The 13,464-nt window shown below is 35.6% G+C and overlaps 1 long non-coding RNA gene across 1 annotated transcript in view; it reads left to right on the top strand.

The window, feature by feature from the left end:
* Nucleotides 1–11,841, top strand: part of LOC144287947 (uncharacterized) — a 38,079-nt gene extending 26,238 nt beyond the window's left edge. Inside the window, exon 3 of the long non-coding RNA XR_013355819.1 lies at nt 11,736–11,841. This is a non-coding gene — a long non-coding RNA (uncharacterized LOC144287947). The remainder of the gene's footprint in view (nt 1–11,735) is intronic.
* Nucleotides 11,842–13,464: the final 1,623 nt, after the last annotated feature.

Raw genomic sequence — 13,464 nt, 5'->3', positions numbered from 1 at the left:
AAACTTGTGTGTATGTTGTAAAGAATAAAGTAACAAATAAAAGGAAATATGTATGACCTACCTCGTTATTTCCTGTTTACTCTTATTACACCAACGGAACCCCTTACAAAGAGTGGTGATCTAGTGACGAGGATGTATGAAAGACAGAAAAAAATTAAGCAGAGGACTATGGCAGTGCTGATAATGATGGAAAGAAACAGATATATTGGAGGAGCAGCTTTTGAGTCATCTTCTGGAAGATGTTCTGGGAGGGGGATGGGAAAGATATTGATGGTTGTTTCACAGTTATATAAATATTAATGAATGTTTTCCTCAGTGCTTATCTTCCTTCTTTCTAGTGATGCTTTGACTTGTATGGAAATGGTTTTAGTTATATGTAGCAAATGCAATTCTATATCCTAAAGGAACCACTTCTAATGATAATTTCTTTTCTAAAATACTCTTTCCATCCCAGATGTACTTTGAAATGAGTCCTTAATGATTAAAGTCTTTAGAATGTAATCTTTATGGAAGGTTATAATTGTGGCTCTTTTATTTGTAGCATCTTTTCTAAAAACAGGAAGAATTAAACCTTCACAGGCTAATTTCTGTTACCTGTGATTCATATTACTTAACTTTGCCCTTGGTACTATTACAAGGGGTTTCCTTGGTCTCTTACTTGATATCAGTATATAATTTATTTTGTTGTTAAACACATTTGGAAAGTTTATTTTCTAAGTCATTTGCCTTATAGACATTGTTAGAACCTTACTTAACATTGCCCTAGAAGATTTTGATATAGCTACATAACAGCAGTCTGTCTTTTTTTGTATTGTTTTATCCTGTGGCAATGTGTCCATCTATAATGTGTTTATGTTCTATTCTCTGTAGCAGTAATTCTACGTATGGGGACTTCTATACCTTTAGGCACTTGAATCATTAGACAGTTTGTATTTCAATACACATTTAGTATCCCAGTCCCTCTTAGAGTGTTTGTAGTACTATATGATCCATGTAAATAGGGATAGGCCAAACTGCTTGAACATAGAAATTCAGAAGTCAAGGACTTCATTGTGATGATGTGGGTGGGGCTGGTGGGAAAAAGACAATAAAGATGGGAGAGAGGGTAGGTCTGGTTTGTCACTTTCTTTTGTGCAGTTTTTCTTTTAAGTGCAGTTACTCAATGTTCATTGACAGCGATATGTGAAACACTTCATTTTGTTGCTGGCAATTGGAGATATAATTACAAAGATTTATTTCTAAAGCAAGAAATGTTGATATTTCTATGCAGTTCCTAAACTTATAATGACTTCTGTTTGCTTGATCATTTTTCTTAGCTTTCTGCATTCATGTTGTGTATTTATAATTGACAGAATTGGTGTGACCCACTAAGTATAAATACATTAAGTGTACTTTTTAATAAAGTACACTTTTTTGTTTCTTTTTTCAGTTTTAAGAGAAACTTGCAAGTAATCTTTGATCATTCTGTCTTACCCAACTGCCATCTTTACTCTTTGTGTATATTGCAAGTTGCCTTCAAATCCACTTTTCATTCTTCAAATTCATCATTGTCATTGCTGTAGTTTAGGTTGGACTATTCAGCGGCTACTGAGCTAGTCTTCTTGCTTATAGTCTAAGCTCCATGAATTCACATATCATACATTAACAGAAATGATCCTTCTGAAATGTACATCTGATCTTGCAGCTTTCTAGCTTAAAATCCTCCAGTGGACTTTTACAACTTTGATGATCACTTGCAAATGACTTGGCTTTAACACATAGGAAGCTACACATGAAATAGATCATTTAACTCTCTGTGTTCAACATTCACTGCCTTACACATTAGTCATAGGATCTATATGTAGCATCTGACAAATATCAACAATATTTGTTTTGTAGAAAACAAAACAAAACAATAACCACTTCATCATAATCTAAGAGTAGCACATTTACTGAGGGATAAAAAGCTTGATGATGGATGCACTTAGAATAAATGGAAGTAAGTCCAAACCCCAGTGTCTCAGACTCTTTTCACATACTGCTTTCTGTACTTAAAATACTCTTTCTCTCCTTCATAGTAATTTTTTCTTTCAAAACACCTCCCTTTAGGAATGTTTTCTGATATCCCTCCCTCCCCATTATGATTTAGATGACTTTTCTATGTCTTCATTTGTCTTTTCTGTGAATGCTTGTTATATTTTTCATGATGCTCATTAATAAGTTTATTAATTTACTTTTATTGTTTGTCCAGCTAGGTATTGCAGAGGCTACATTTGTAGATTTGTTAACAATTTTCAATAGCTGTGTTATTTTAGAGCAGCTGATCTCAAAATACAGTCTCCAGGCTAGCAGAGCTGCCTCATCTGGGAGTTTAGAAATGCAGATCCTTAGACTTCACCCTAGATCTATTGAATCAGAAAATCTGGAGGTAGAGCTGAGCAATCCGATTTGTGTCAAAATTTGAGAATCACTGTTTAAGAATCACCTATGCGTTGGAAACTGATTTCTGTGACTTCAATCCATTTCTACTACAAGAGTCATATTACTGTTATGTAAGGTCTAATAGAGATATTCATAATAAATCTTGGTGATATCAACAGTATTGTCAGTATAAATGTGAATATTTTGGCCTAAATAGTCTTCGCTAAAAACTCTTTGCATAACATCATTACCAATTATGGATAAAGGATGATAGTAGAAAGCTTTGTTCACTATGGCAGATAGATAGATATTGATATCTATAAATAGATTAATTGGAAGAATCCTTCTGTGGATCATGTAAATATGATCACACTCAAGCTTACAGATATCAAGTAATGTAAACTGCTATGACAGTTTCTGGAATTATTTACCTGTATTTTAGTTCCTTCCCTCTCTAAGTGATATTTCTTTTGTGTAGTGTGCAAATTACTTACTTGACCTTGTAGTAGTACACTGGTGTACTTTTTATAGTAGAAAAGGCCAGCAGTGTTGATGGGAGTGGTATCCTCAGCTTTTCCAGCAAGCATGAGTCTGCTGTCAGTCTTGATTGAAGACCAATTATATATTACAAGAGTGGACTTTGATTTTTGAAATATTCTCTCTGGATAAGACCATTAAATGCATCACTAAAGGTCAAATTTGGTTTAGCCAAGGGATACTGAAAGAATGTCTTACGAGATTACTTTGCTCTGATGCCTAGTACATAAAAATATAGCCTCTTTCACTTAAGGTGTTTCCAGATTTGGAGAATTGAAATGAGTCAATATATTCGGCTCAGCAATCTGTGGTAAACATTTCTGGTCATTCCTTACCTAACTTCTCCAATCTAGGTTATGTTTGTTTCCCCATGTTTAATTACTCATCCCTCCCTGTCCCACTATGGCATGCTTACTGCTGATATAGTATTTATGAGACTATACTATCCACACTACTTAATTGTTCATAGTTCTAATAAAACTGTAATCTCTCTAAGGACAGGAATTCTGATTTACCAATCTTTCTATTCCCTCACATAGTATAGTAGTTATTTGGTAAATGTTTGATGTTGAATATAATGAGGTGAATCAGTGATGTGAACAGCAATATAATCCTCCTCTTTTCAGTTTTGTTTGTAAGATTAATAGATTAATTTCATAAGGATTTCATGACACTTTGTTAATGACATAAAACAACTGAGTTTTAGATGAAGTAGGGGGATTTACTGGTTTCTGTGAGTGTAATATAATGGTTTCCTATCATTTTTAATTTCATGACAATAAAATAATCATAGTTGAATCTTAGATTTTAGGCTAGATTAATAATCTATTAAACTTAGCAATGTTCTCAACAATCTGGTCAAGTTTCTAGGCAAAGGCAAATATACTTGAGTACATTTAAGGACAAATCAATAAATCTTATTTTGGGGAAGAAAGGATGATATATTTCTATTTACATTTCACTAGTATTTTTTACCTTATTTTGGTCAAAATCTAAGAGATCTAAGAGATCTAAGAGATCCTGATGCTTTCTTTGAGAGTGTCATAATTTTTTGAAAAGCAGTGATGTGAGTAACCAAAATAATAAAAGCCTTCAGTTCTGTTAAACTCAACATTTATTAACAGGCACGTACATTTTAGGTACTGTGTTTATGAATTCATGTATAATTAAATCATACTATCTCAAATGATATAGTTGTCATTAAGATACTTAATTATATCATTATCACCAATATAGTCAGAGCTTAATGGGGAAGACAAACATGGCTGCAACAAGTTGAGTAGCTTTATTGGAATTACTATATTGATTCTTCTATTTTGCTTGTGATACAGCATTCTCTATCTGTTGGGTTTTTTTCCCTTTCTCTCTAGTTTGGTGTCTGTCTTCATTGTGTATTGCTTTGTCTTTTTTAGAGGCACTCACACCTATAAGCCCATTTCCTTTTTGTGTGAGATAGGTAATATTAAATTATGCAGATAATCACACCATTTCAGAACTGTTGTTTTTTTTGTTTTGTTTTGTTTTTTTTTGGTTGTTTTTGTGTGTTTTTTCCCCCTTCTTGGGAATTAGGAAAATGAATGAAGTTGGCTGCTGTCCAGGTATTATCACTTACTTCATGGACTGTGTTCTTACCCAGTTCAGGCATGTTCATGGTTTACTGCTGCCAACCCAGCTATGGATTGATTTAAAACTGGTCACAATTGTCCTAGATGTAATTCTGAGTGTTTTCTAGGGAACTACTAGGAGGTTAGGAGGCTTGTTCTAAAAATAGGGTTACAGGAAAACAAGACTTGTTACTCCAAGGCTGTCTTCATTTTGAAAGAGATACTATGTAGGTTTTTATAAGCTTATTACCCATTTGGTTTATTTATTTTTTTAAAGCTTTTTTTTTTTTTTTTTTTAAGATTTTATCCATTCATTTGAGAGAGAGCGGTTAAGAGCACAAGCCGGGGGAGGGGCAAAGGGAGAGGGAGAAGCAGGCTCCCTGTTGAGCGCGGTGCCAGAGAGAAGGCTTGATCCCAGGATCTGCTCTATCCCAGGACCCAGGGTTTCTGTCCCGAGCTGAAGGCAGACGCCTAACTGACTGAGCACCCAGGTGCCCTATCCATTTGATTTAAGGCCAAAGTGCATGGCACATTATCCATCACAATATTGTGGGTATAGTTCTTCGGAATGAGCAAAGGTAGCATGGGGAAGGCAAAGAGATTTTGGTTCTTCCTTAGAAGTATCGAATGTCTGATATGTAGGAAAACTTTGAGAATCTTTTCTTGTACCAGTGAATTGAAGATAGTAACCAACTTATTAAAAAGATCATAAATGAGAAATAGCAAGTTTCTATACATGAAAATTTCTATACATGAAATACTGAATGGAGAGTAAAAAATGGGATCCGATTTGATGTTAAAAGAGAAATCTTTATGGTCAAGGTACTTAATGACAAAATGTGTATTTTTCCAGAAGAATATTAGGAAAATCTTTTCCTTGAATAATAAAATTTTAGAGCTAGGAAGAAATCTAAAGTGCTATCTTTTCCAACATTCATATTATATAAAAGTGGAATCTGAGACTCAATCAGATCCCTGACCAATTGTAGAATGATGGAATTTGGGGGGCTCAAAGGAGAAAATTATTTAACTGCCCATCTGAGGCATGGATCAGTTCTTCACTGAGAACTAGATTTTGAGACTGGAAAGGGCACTGTGTGGCTTCTTTGCTGTCCTTTGATCTGATATATGAAATCTTTCCATGACATTTTTCTTAAGAGGTAATAATGTTGCCATTTGATGATTCTTATTATTTGTGGTAGTTATGTTTTATAAAGTTACCTTGAATGCTGAGTTAGTGCATACTAAATCACTGCCCCTGGGGAAAATACAGGGTTAGATTCCTGCCAGCCTCTGGTCACATTTTTGTCAAACAATGAATAGCTTTGTTTTATGTGTTTATGTTTAAAGGCACCTTATTTAATATATATTGTTGATTCATTAACATTGAGCTCATAGCCAAAAGCAGTATAACCCATGTCTCAGGAAGCTTATTTATTCTGTGTATTTTCTCTGTAAGGCACATCACAGCCTCCTTGTGCATAGGGATACTAGGCAGCATTTCAGCACTATGCTTGGGAGCCATTTTAAACCGTGAAATCACCAACAAAAAGCATGCAGATATGAAATATGTGGCACTAAATAGACTGAGGAAAGAATACTTGTTTACAGTAGGAGAGCTGAAACAAAAAAGCAGCAGGTTCCTCGTTCCACCTGAGGGTGAGAACACGTGCAGTGGATGACTCAGATTTTTCACAACTCAGTGCATGTGCATGTCTGTGAATGATGACAACTGTGGAAGCACTGCAAGTATTGAACTTGGGGTTACAAATAAATTTTAGCAAGTAGGTGGATTCACAGATTTGGAATCTGTGAATAATGACTTGTACTTTCCTTGGCAGGATAGAAACAGAATTGAGGCTGACGACTCAGATCCACTGTTGGATATCTCCACCTTTCTATATAATCTGTCCCTGGTTTCTCTATCCCTTGGGACTACATATGTAGGCTTAAAAATCTTCATCTCCTGGAAGCCATTCAAACATTTGTTTGAGAGCTGCCTTCAGTCTTATTTTCTAGGTATTTTCACCATTTACTCAACTGTATCCCAGTCACAATGAGGTGTATAGTTTCCTCATGAATTTGATAGGATCCAAGGAAACTATTGACTCTGGATTGATCCATTGTCCTGAATCCTGTGTCCTATCCTACCCCAAGCCGTGCAGTCTCCCTCACTGAAACAAACCTCCAAGTAGCAATTACCTAGTAAACATGGAGAAAACCTCAAATTAAAGAGAATTCCTCACTTGTATCTTTCACTTTATCTTGGAGAGTCAAATCCGTCTGCTTATTGTGGAGAGCAGCATAGTGAAGCCGACGCCTAGAATCTCTATCTCTTATATCCCAGTTATGTGTACTTCCTACCACATTATGCTCACAGCAAAATAGTTCTATAAAATAACATAGAGTTCTTAGTTGAAATTTAAGAATAACCTCAAAAGATTAACCCATTAGAAACATGTTGTTTGTAAAGAACCTTTATAGTCATGGTGCTTGATGACAAAATATATACTTTTCCTTTAATCTAAAATTTAGTTTCAGGTTAAAAAAAAACCCTCCCTTTCATTACCAGACTGGAAACATGGGTCTTTGGACCAGTCTGTCAGGTAGATGTGTTTTGTTGGGTCCACAAATTATTACTACTCACAGGGTTTAAGTTATTATTACTTTTTTGAATTAGTAGGCAGCATTTAAAAATCAAGCAATTTCACATAATATTCTGGGTTTCTGGATTCTCTTGAAAAATCAGATGACTACACTGGGCTTAATTTTCTATTAGGGAATACTTGGTGGAGCTTTGTATTGTCTCCCAACTCTGAGGTTCTCTCTCTTATTCCTACAGTTAAGTTTGTGACTCCTATTTTACCTCCTAAAATAATTGGAATTTTTCATGTCACAATGCTATAAAAATATTTTCTATATGCAACATATCACGGTATTAAAATGTATAATATAAATTGGGTATTGTATATGGGAATCTTGTTGCATATTATAGGTTGAGCATAATATTCTTACTAATATTAAGTTGGAAGGAACACTCTAAGTTTCTATGTCATTAATGAAAGCCATTCCCTTTTGTGCTTCCTATTCTTGGCAGCTTTTATATTCCTCATTGTCAGTTGCTTCCCTGTAGGTGAGCTTTTGGAGGCAAGTTTCAACACCTACCACCTCCTTAGGTGTGTTATAGAAGGAATATTGAAATCATTTTGCATATTCAAAGGTATGCCTCCTAGCCACTATGCACAATGCCCAAGGCATGCTGTTGAGTTTGGGAGGCATATGATCCAGAGTCTAAAAGTCATTGCTCTTTTTCTGCTTATTCAGTGTCTTCAAACCGTATCCTTTGTTTAAGCACAAAAAAAGCCTCCAAAGTGGGTTGCATCTCAATGAGACAGTGGGTAGGGGGGGCTAAGATCTAGACCTAAAACAACAATAGTTGTAGCAGCATTGGCAACAGCAGCCACATGTGTAACAGAGCAGCACAGTCTCAGACTCTCATCAGCCCCTTGCCCTCTTGACATGAACAAGATGAGAGGGGGTTACTGCCTTCTTGGCTTCCATAATTGTATTTTATGCAAACTGTAGGAAATTTTTCCGTTTTAAGGCAGGCTTGATGTTCATGTAGTCATAATTTTACAGCATTCCTTGTGATATGATCTATAGCCCTGCCTTCTCTGAACCAGATATTCACTACCTTGGTATTAACATGTACATATGTGGATCTTGTTTATTACAAGTTCAAACTTCTGCCTTGTGAACAGATTGTAAGGCTTAGCTTTGTGGTTGTGCTTTAGAAATATGTGGTGATGCATATTCATTGGCTTTGTGATGGTGCTATTGCTAGCAAGTCATGTTGGTTCACGGATGTTAGCCATTTACCCGTGATCATTAAATACGTGATGTACGGGCTGTGATGTCAGAGCCTCATTTATTTTCTTCTCTGTGTCATATTGGAAATCTACCATTTGTTATGGAAGAATTGTGTGACTCTAACATGTCACAAGATTGGACCACAGATTATATCTTATCCTTTGATTAACTTTTTTTTTTTTTTTTTCCCAAGCAAATGATTGCTTTCTCTTCAGGGCTCATCTAGTATCACATGGGATTCTTTTTCTTGCAGCTGTTCTTAAATATAAACCTCAGTGCCTATTACATACATTCTAAACCACACATGAACATGGATTAATTTGTGCATTACTGTGGTCAGAGCCTTTTATTGAACTGAATTAATCCAATCTATTTAATAGTGCTGGGTCATTCTATTAGGAACAGTGGGTACTAGTCATTTTTCTTTACCTCTACTGCATCAGCTTAGGCTGTTATACTGCAGTAACATCCAACCTCACAATCACAACTACAGTAGTTTACACAACAACAAAGCTTCTTGCTTGTTCATGTTACATCTTACTCGTGGGTCATTCATTACCTGTGGCTCAGTTTCAGTGTCTTTACTCTGGGAACTAAGCTGACGGAGCAGACCCTCTGGAGTGTTGTGGGGCTTGTTGGCAGAGAGTTGCTGGATTTACAATGTCTCTTAAAACTTCTCCTCACAAGTGGCATATCTTACTTGGATTCATATTTTATTGTCCAAGCAAGTCACGTAAGCAAGCCTGACATCTATAGGGCAGGGCGGTACAATTGTTTCATAAGGAGGGGCATAAAATATTTAGAAACTATAATAACCTTTGTCTTAGTCTACTATTGGGTCACAAAAATTTACTCATCTCCCTTCTGTACCTAAAATATATGAAATGTTAGAGTTCTTTCCTAATAGAGACAGCCTAAAAGTTCCATCCTGTTAGGCTCAAAGTCTGGGATTATATGACAGTCTCCACAGCAGCTTCTTGTGTGATCTTTCTTAAGCTGGAGATTTATTAGAAAACAACCAAAAGCAAGTCACTCCTTCATCTCCCATATTCTCCAATGTGTTCAATAGAATAGGGACTGGATAACCATGACAAATATCCCTATCTGAAAAAGGGCAGAATGCAAGGCACAAGAAGTCACTGAAACTTGAGTTTTAATCAGCCTTTGTTTTCAGATTTATTACTAATTTAGAAATCAAGACAAATTGCATCTTTTATTTCTACAAGGCCTGGAATTTCTAGACTCTCCTCTGGGTCCCCCTACTTCCAATTCTCTTGCAAATTGGCCTTTTTTTTTTTTTTCCTATGTTCATCTCCTTCTTACAGCACCTTGCCAAAAAACAGCCAACAGCAACCAGTTCATGCTAGCAATATTCTTTTTGCCCACTTCCTTGTTTGAAGTCACAAAATGTCCCCTTCAGTTTAGTGAAAGGGACAATTTTAACAAATATTTGCTTCTGCATGATATAGATTATTTTCTTTCTCCAAAAATAAGTTTCTTTGCCCAATATTGGTTACTACATATTTTAGGGTACTGTTCTGGCTGTGTTCTATTCCTTGTAACAATTTCTGTGTCTGGTTAGCTTATACGAAATAAGTTATAGTAACAAAGACTGTAGAAATTTTAGTGGCTTTAACAAAGATTTATTTCTTACTTTTGGTACCTGCATATCATGTTTTTTTGATTACACCTTTTATCTGTAACTTTTTCACTAAGGTTAGTATATGATGAAAAGGCCCCATTTGGGAAATTCTGGGCTTGTGGCAGAAGGAAACATTCAAAGTGCCTTCACAATTCTGAGAGGTGGCTTGTCACACCTCTGATATTTCATTGGTCATCGTCACATAGCCAGGCCTTATATTAAGCACCCATGTATCTGAATCATGGTCCTTTCCCTTACTAACTCTGTGACTGGAAAATTTTCCTCACTTTTCTGATATTCTGGTTCCTTGTATTTAAAACAGAGTTAAGAATATCTGCCTTGAAATTGAGTTAACATGACATTGTATATTGTGTAATTACTAGTTTAGGGTAAGGCTCTGAAATATAGTCTAGGGTGAGGCTCAATAAACTGAGCAACATGAAGGATTTTACTCAAGGTAGACTTCTCTCAAATTTTTAATGGCAAAGAGGAATTAGAGTTGATTAAAATGAAAGAAGGCTTTCAGATGGAGAATCAGAATTTGTGATGACACAGGATGTGTGAACAAATAAATTCTGCATAATATGGCCTTTTCAGAAACATTTAAAGGACTAGACAGGCAGCCAGGGAGGAGCAGAGGAATGAGTTTGATTGATGGACTTAGTCTGTGATAAGTGTTCAGTACTCATATTTATCTGTATTGTCTTTAGAGTGGATATGATAATTCTGGGGGAGAGTAAGATTATTTATTACTTAACTGGGCCTGTCCTCTATGCCTACATTTCTCTGAGTAGTGGGATAAGGACGAGGTGTCATCCTGTACAAATTGGGATCTGTACTCTAGGTGAGGAAGCCTCAAATTGAGAATCTAGGGCTTATAACAAAAAGGAACAGTTATCCCCCATACCCTCTTGGGAGATGGGGAGAAATCTTTGCTCCCTAATGTAAACAAATTCTCCTTAAGGAGGATCCTGAGATTTTTATCCTTTGTAATGTAAATATAGGTCTCTAGTGAGAAGAAAAAACTGTTCTCTCTGACATTTCAACCCAGGGTTTGTTTAGGGTTTTATTCCCCCTTGAAATGTAAACACCTAGCTCCTAGAAGGTAAATCTCTCAGAGTTTCATGATCAATTCAGTTGTAATTTAGCTTACTTTAAGCCCAGGTAAGTTTTAGTAAAATTTGCTTAGCAAGCACTAAAAATACTAACTGCAGAAACATAGGTTCTTTAGAACCCCACAATATGATGTTGAGATGGTGCTGGGGCTGAAAGGTAGTAGAGGGAATATTTAATATGGCAATAGTAACAAAATGCAAATTTTTGTGTAAGAGAAATTTCATGCTCAAATTTAAGTTTGTGTTACATGATTTTAGTGGAAAAAGAGAGACTAGGGACAGATAAACTTTGAAACTGTATAGAGGCATGGTATTGAGACATTAAACCTGAATAATACAAAGGACATAGAAAAAAGAAAGCAAGTGGCCAAATACATTTCTTTTACTGTTAGAAGAAAATGAGGATGTGGATGAGCACAGATGGAAAATTTTCAGTGGGTGTTCAGGTCACTGGAATGATAGAAATAGAATGAATAGGTTACAAATAGGTCAAAAAATTTTTTTTTAAAATACATTTTTTTCTTTTTATTGAAGTATAATTAACATACAGTATTCTATTACTTTCAGATGTACAATATGATTCAACAATTCCATACATTACTTAGTGACCATCAAGATAAGTGTACTCTTAACCTCTTCCCCCCCCCCCCCCCACCTTTCCTCTGGTAACTACCACTTTGTTCTCTGTATTTGAGAGTCTATTATTGTGTTTGTCTCCTTATTTCTTTGTTCATTTGTTTCTTAAATTCGACACATGAATGAAGTCATATGGCATTTGTATTTCTCTAATTGACTTATTTCACTTAGCATTATACCCTCTGGGTTCATCTATGTTGTTGCATATGGCAAGATCTCATTTTTTATGGCCAAGTAATATTCCAGGGTGTGTGTGTGTACACACATACCCTACATCTTCCCTTTTTTTTTTAAAAGATTCTATGTATTTATTTATAGAGACACAGAGAGAGAGGCAGAGACACAGGCAGAGGGAGAAGTGGGCCCCATGCAGAGAGCCCAACGTGGGACTCGATATAGGGTCTCCAGGATCACGCCCGCCGCTAAACCGCTGAGCCACCGGGGCTGCCCCATCTTCTTTATCTGTTTATCTATGGATGGACACTTGAATTGCTTCCATATCTTGACTGTTGTAACTGATGCTGCAATAAATATAGAAGTGCATATATCTTTTCAAATTAGTGTCTTTGTTTTCTTTGGTTAAATACCTAATAGAATTATCAGATCATACGGTAATTCTATTTTTAAATTTTTGAGGAATTTCCATACTGTTTTCCATAGTGGCTGTACCAGTTTATATTTCTATCAATAGTGCATAAGGGATCCTTTTTCTCCACATCCTCATAACACTTGTTATTTCTTGTGGTTTTAGTTACAGCCATTCTGACAGGTATAAGGTAATACCTCATTATGGTTTTGATTTGCATTTTCCTGATGATGAGTGATGTTGAGCATCTTTTCATGTGCTTGTTGGACATCTGTATGTCTTCTAAAAACATTTTTCTAGCTTTATTGAATATTAATTGCTCATATAGTTGTGGGTTTATTTTGTGGGTTTTCCATTTTGTTCATTGACCTATATGTTTCTGTGCCAGTACCATACATACTGTCTTGATATCTACAGCTTTGTAACATAGCTTGAAGTCTGGAATTGTGATGCCTCCAGTTTTGCTTTTCTTTTTAAAAATTGCTTTGGCTATTTGGGGTCTTTTGTGGTTCCATACTAATTTTAGGGTTTGTTCTAGCTCTGTGAAAAATGCTGGTGGTATTTTGATAGTGATTGAATTAAATATGTAGATTGCTTTGGGTAATATAGACATTTTAACAGTATTTGTTCTTCCAATCCATTAACATGGAATTTCTTTGTGTCATCTTCAATTTCTTTCACTATTGTTTTATAGTTTTTAGAGTATAGAACTTTTACACTCTTTGGCTAGGTTTATTCCTAGGTATTTTATGGGATTTGGTACAATTATAAATGGGATTGATTACTTGATTTATCTTTCTGCTGCTTAATTATTGTTGCATAGAAATGCAACAGACTTCTATACATTGATTTTGTATCCTGTGACTCTACTGAGTTTATGTATCAGTTCTAGTAATTTTTTGATGGAATGAAATCTTGCCATTTGCAATGAGATGAATGGAGCTAGAGAGTATTAGACTGAGCGAAATAAGTCAGAGAATGGCAAATACCATATCATTTCACTCATATGTGGAATTTAAGAAACAAAACAAATGAACATAGGGGGAAAAAGAGAGAGGCAAACCAAGAAATAGA

This window comes from Canis aureus, chromosome 17, assembly GCF_053574225.1.
Source record: "Canis aureus isolate CA01 chromosome 17, VMU_Caureus_v.1.0, whole genome shotgun sequence".
In the NCBI taxonomy this organism is placed as follows: domain Eukaryota; kingdom Metazoa; phylum Chordata; class Mammalia; order Carnivora; family Canidae; genus Canis; species Canis aureus.
This window is presented reverse-complemented; position numbering and strand designations above follow the sequence as displayed.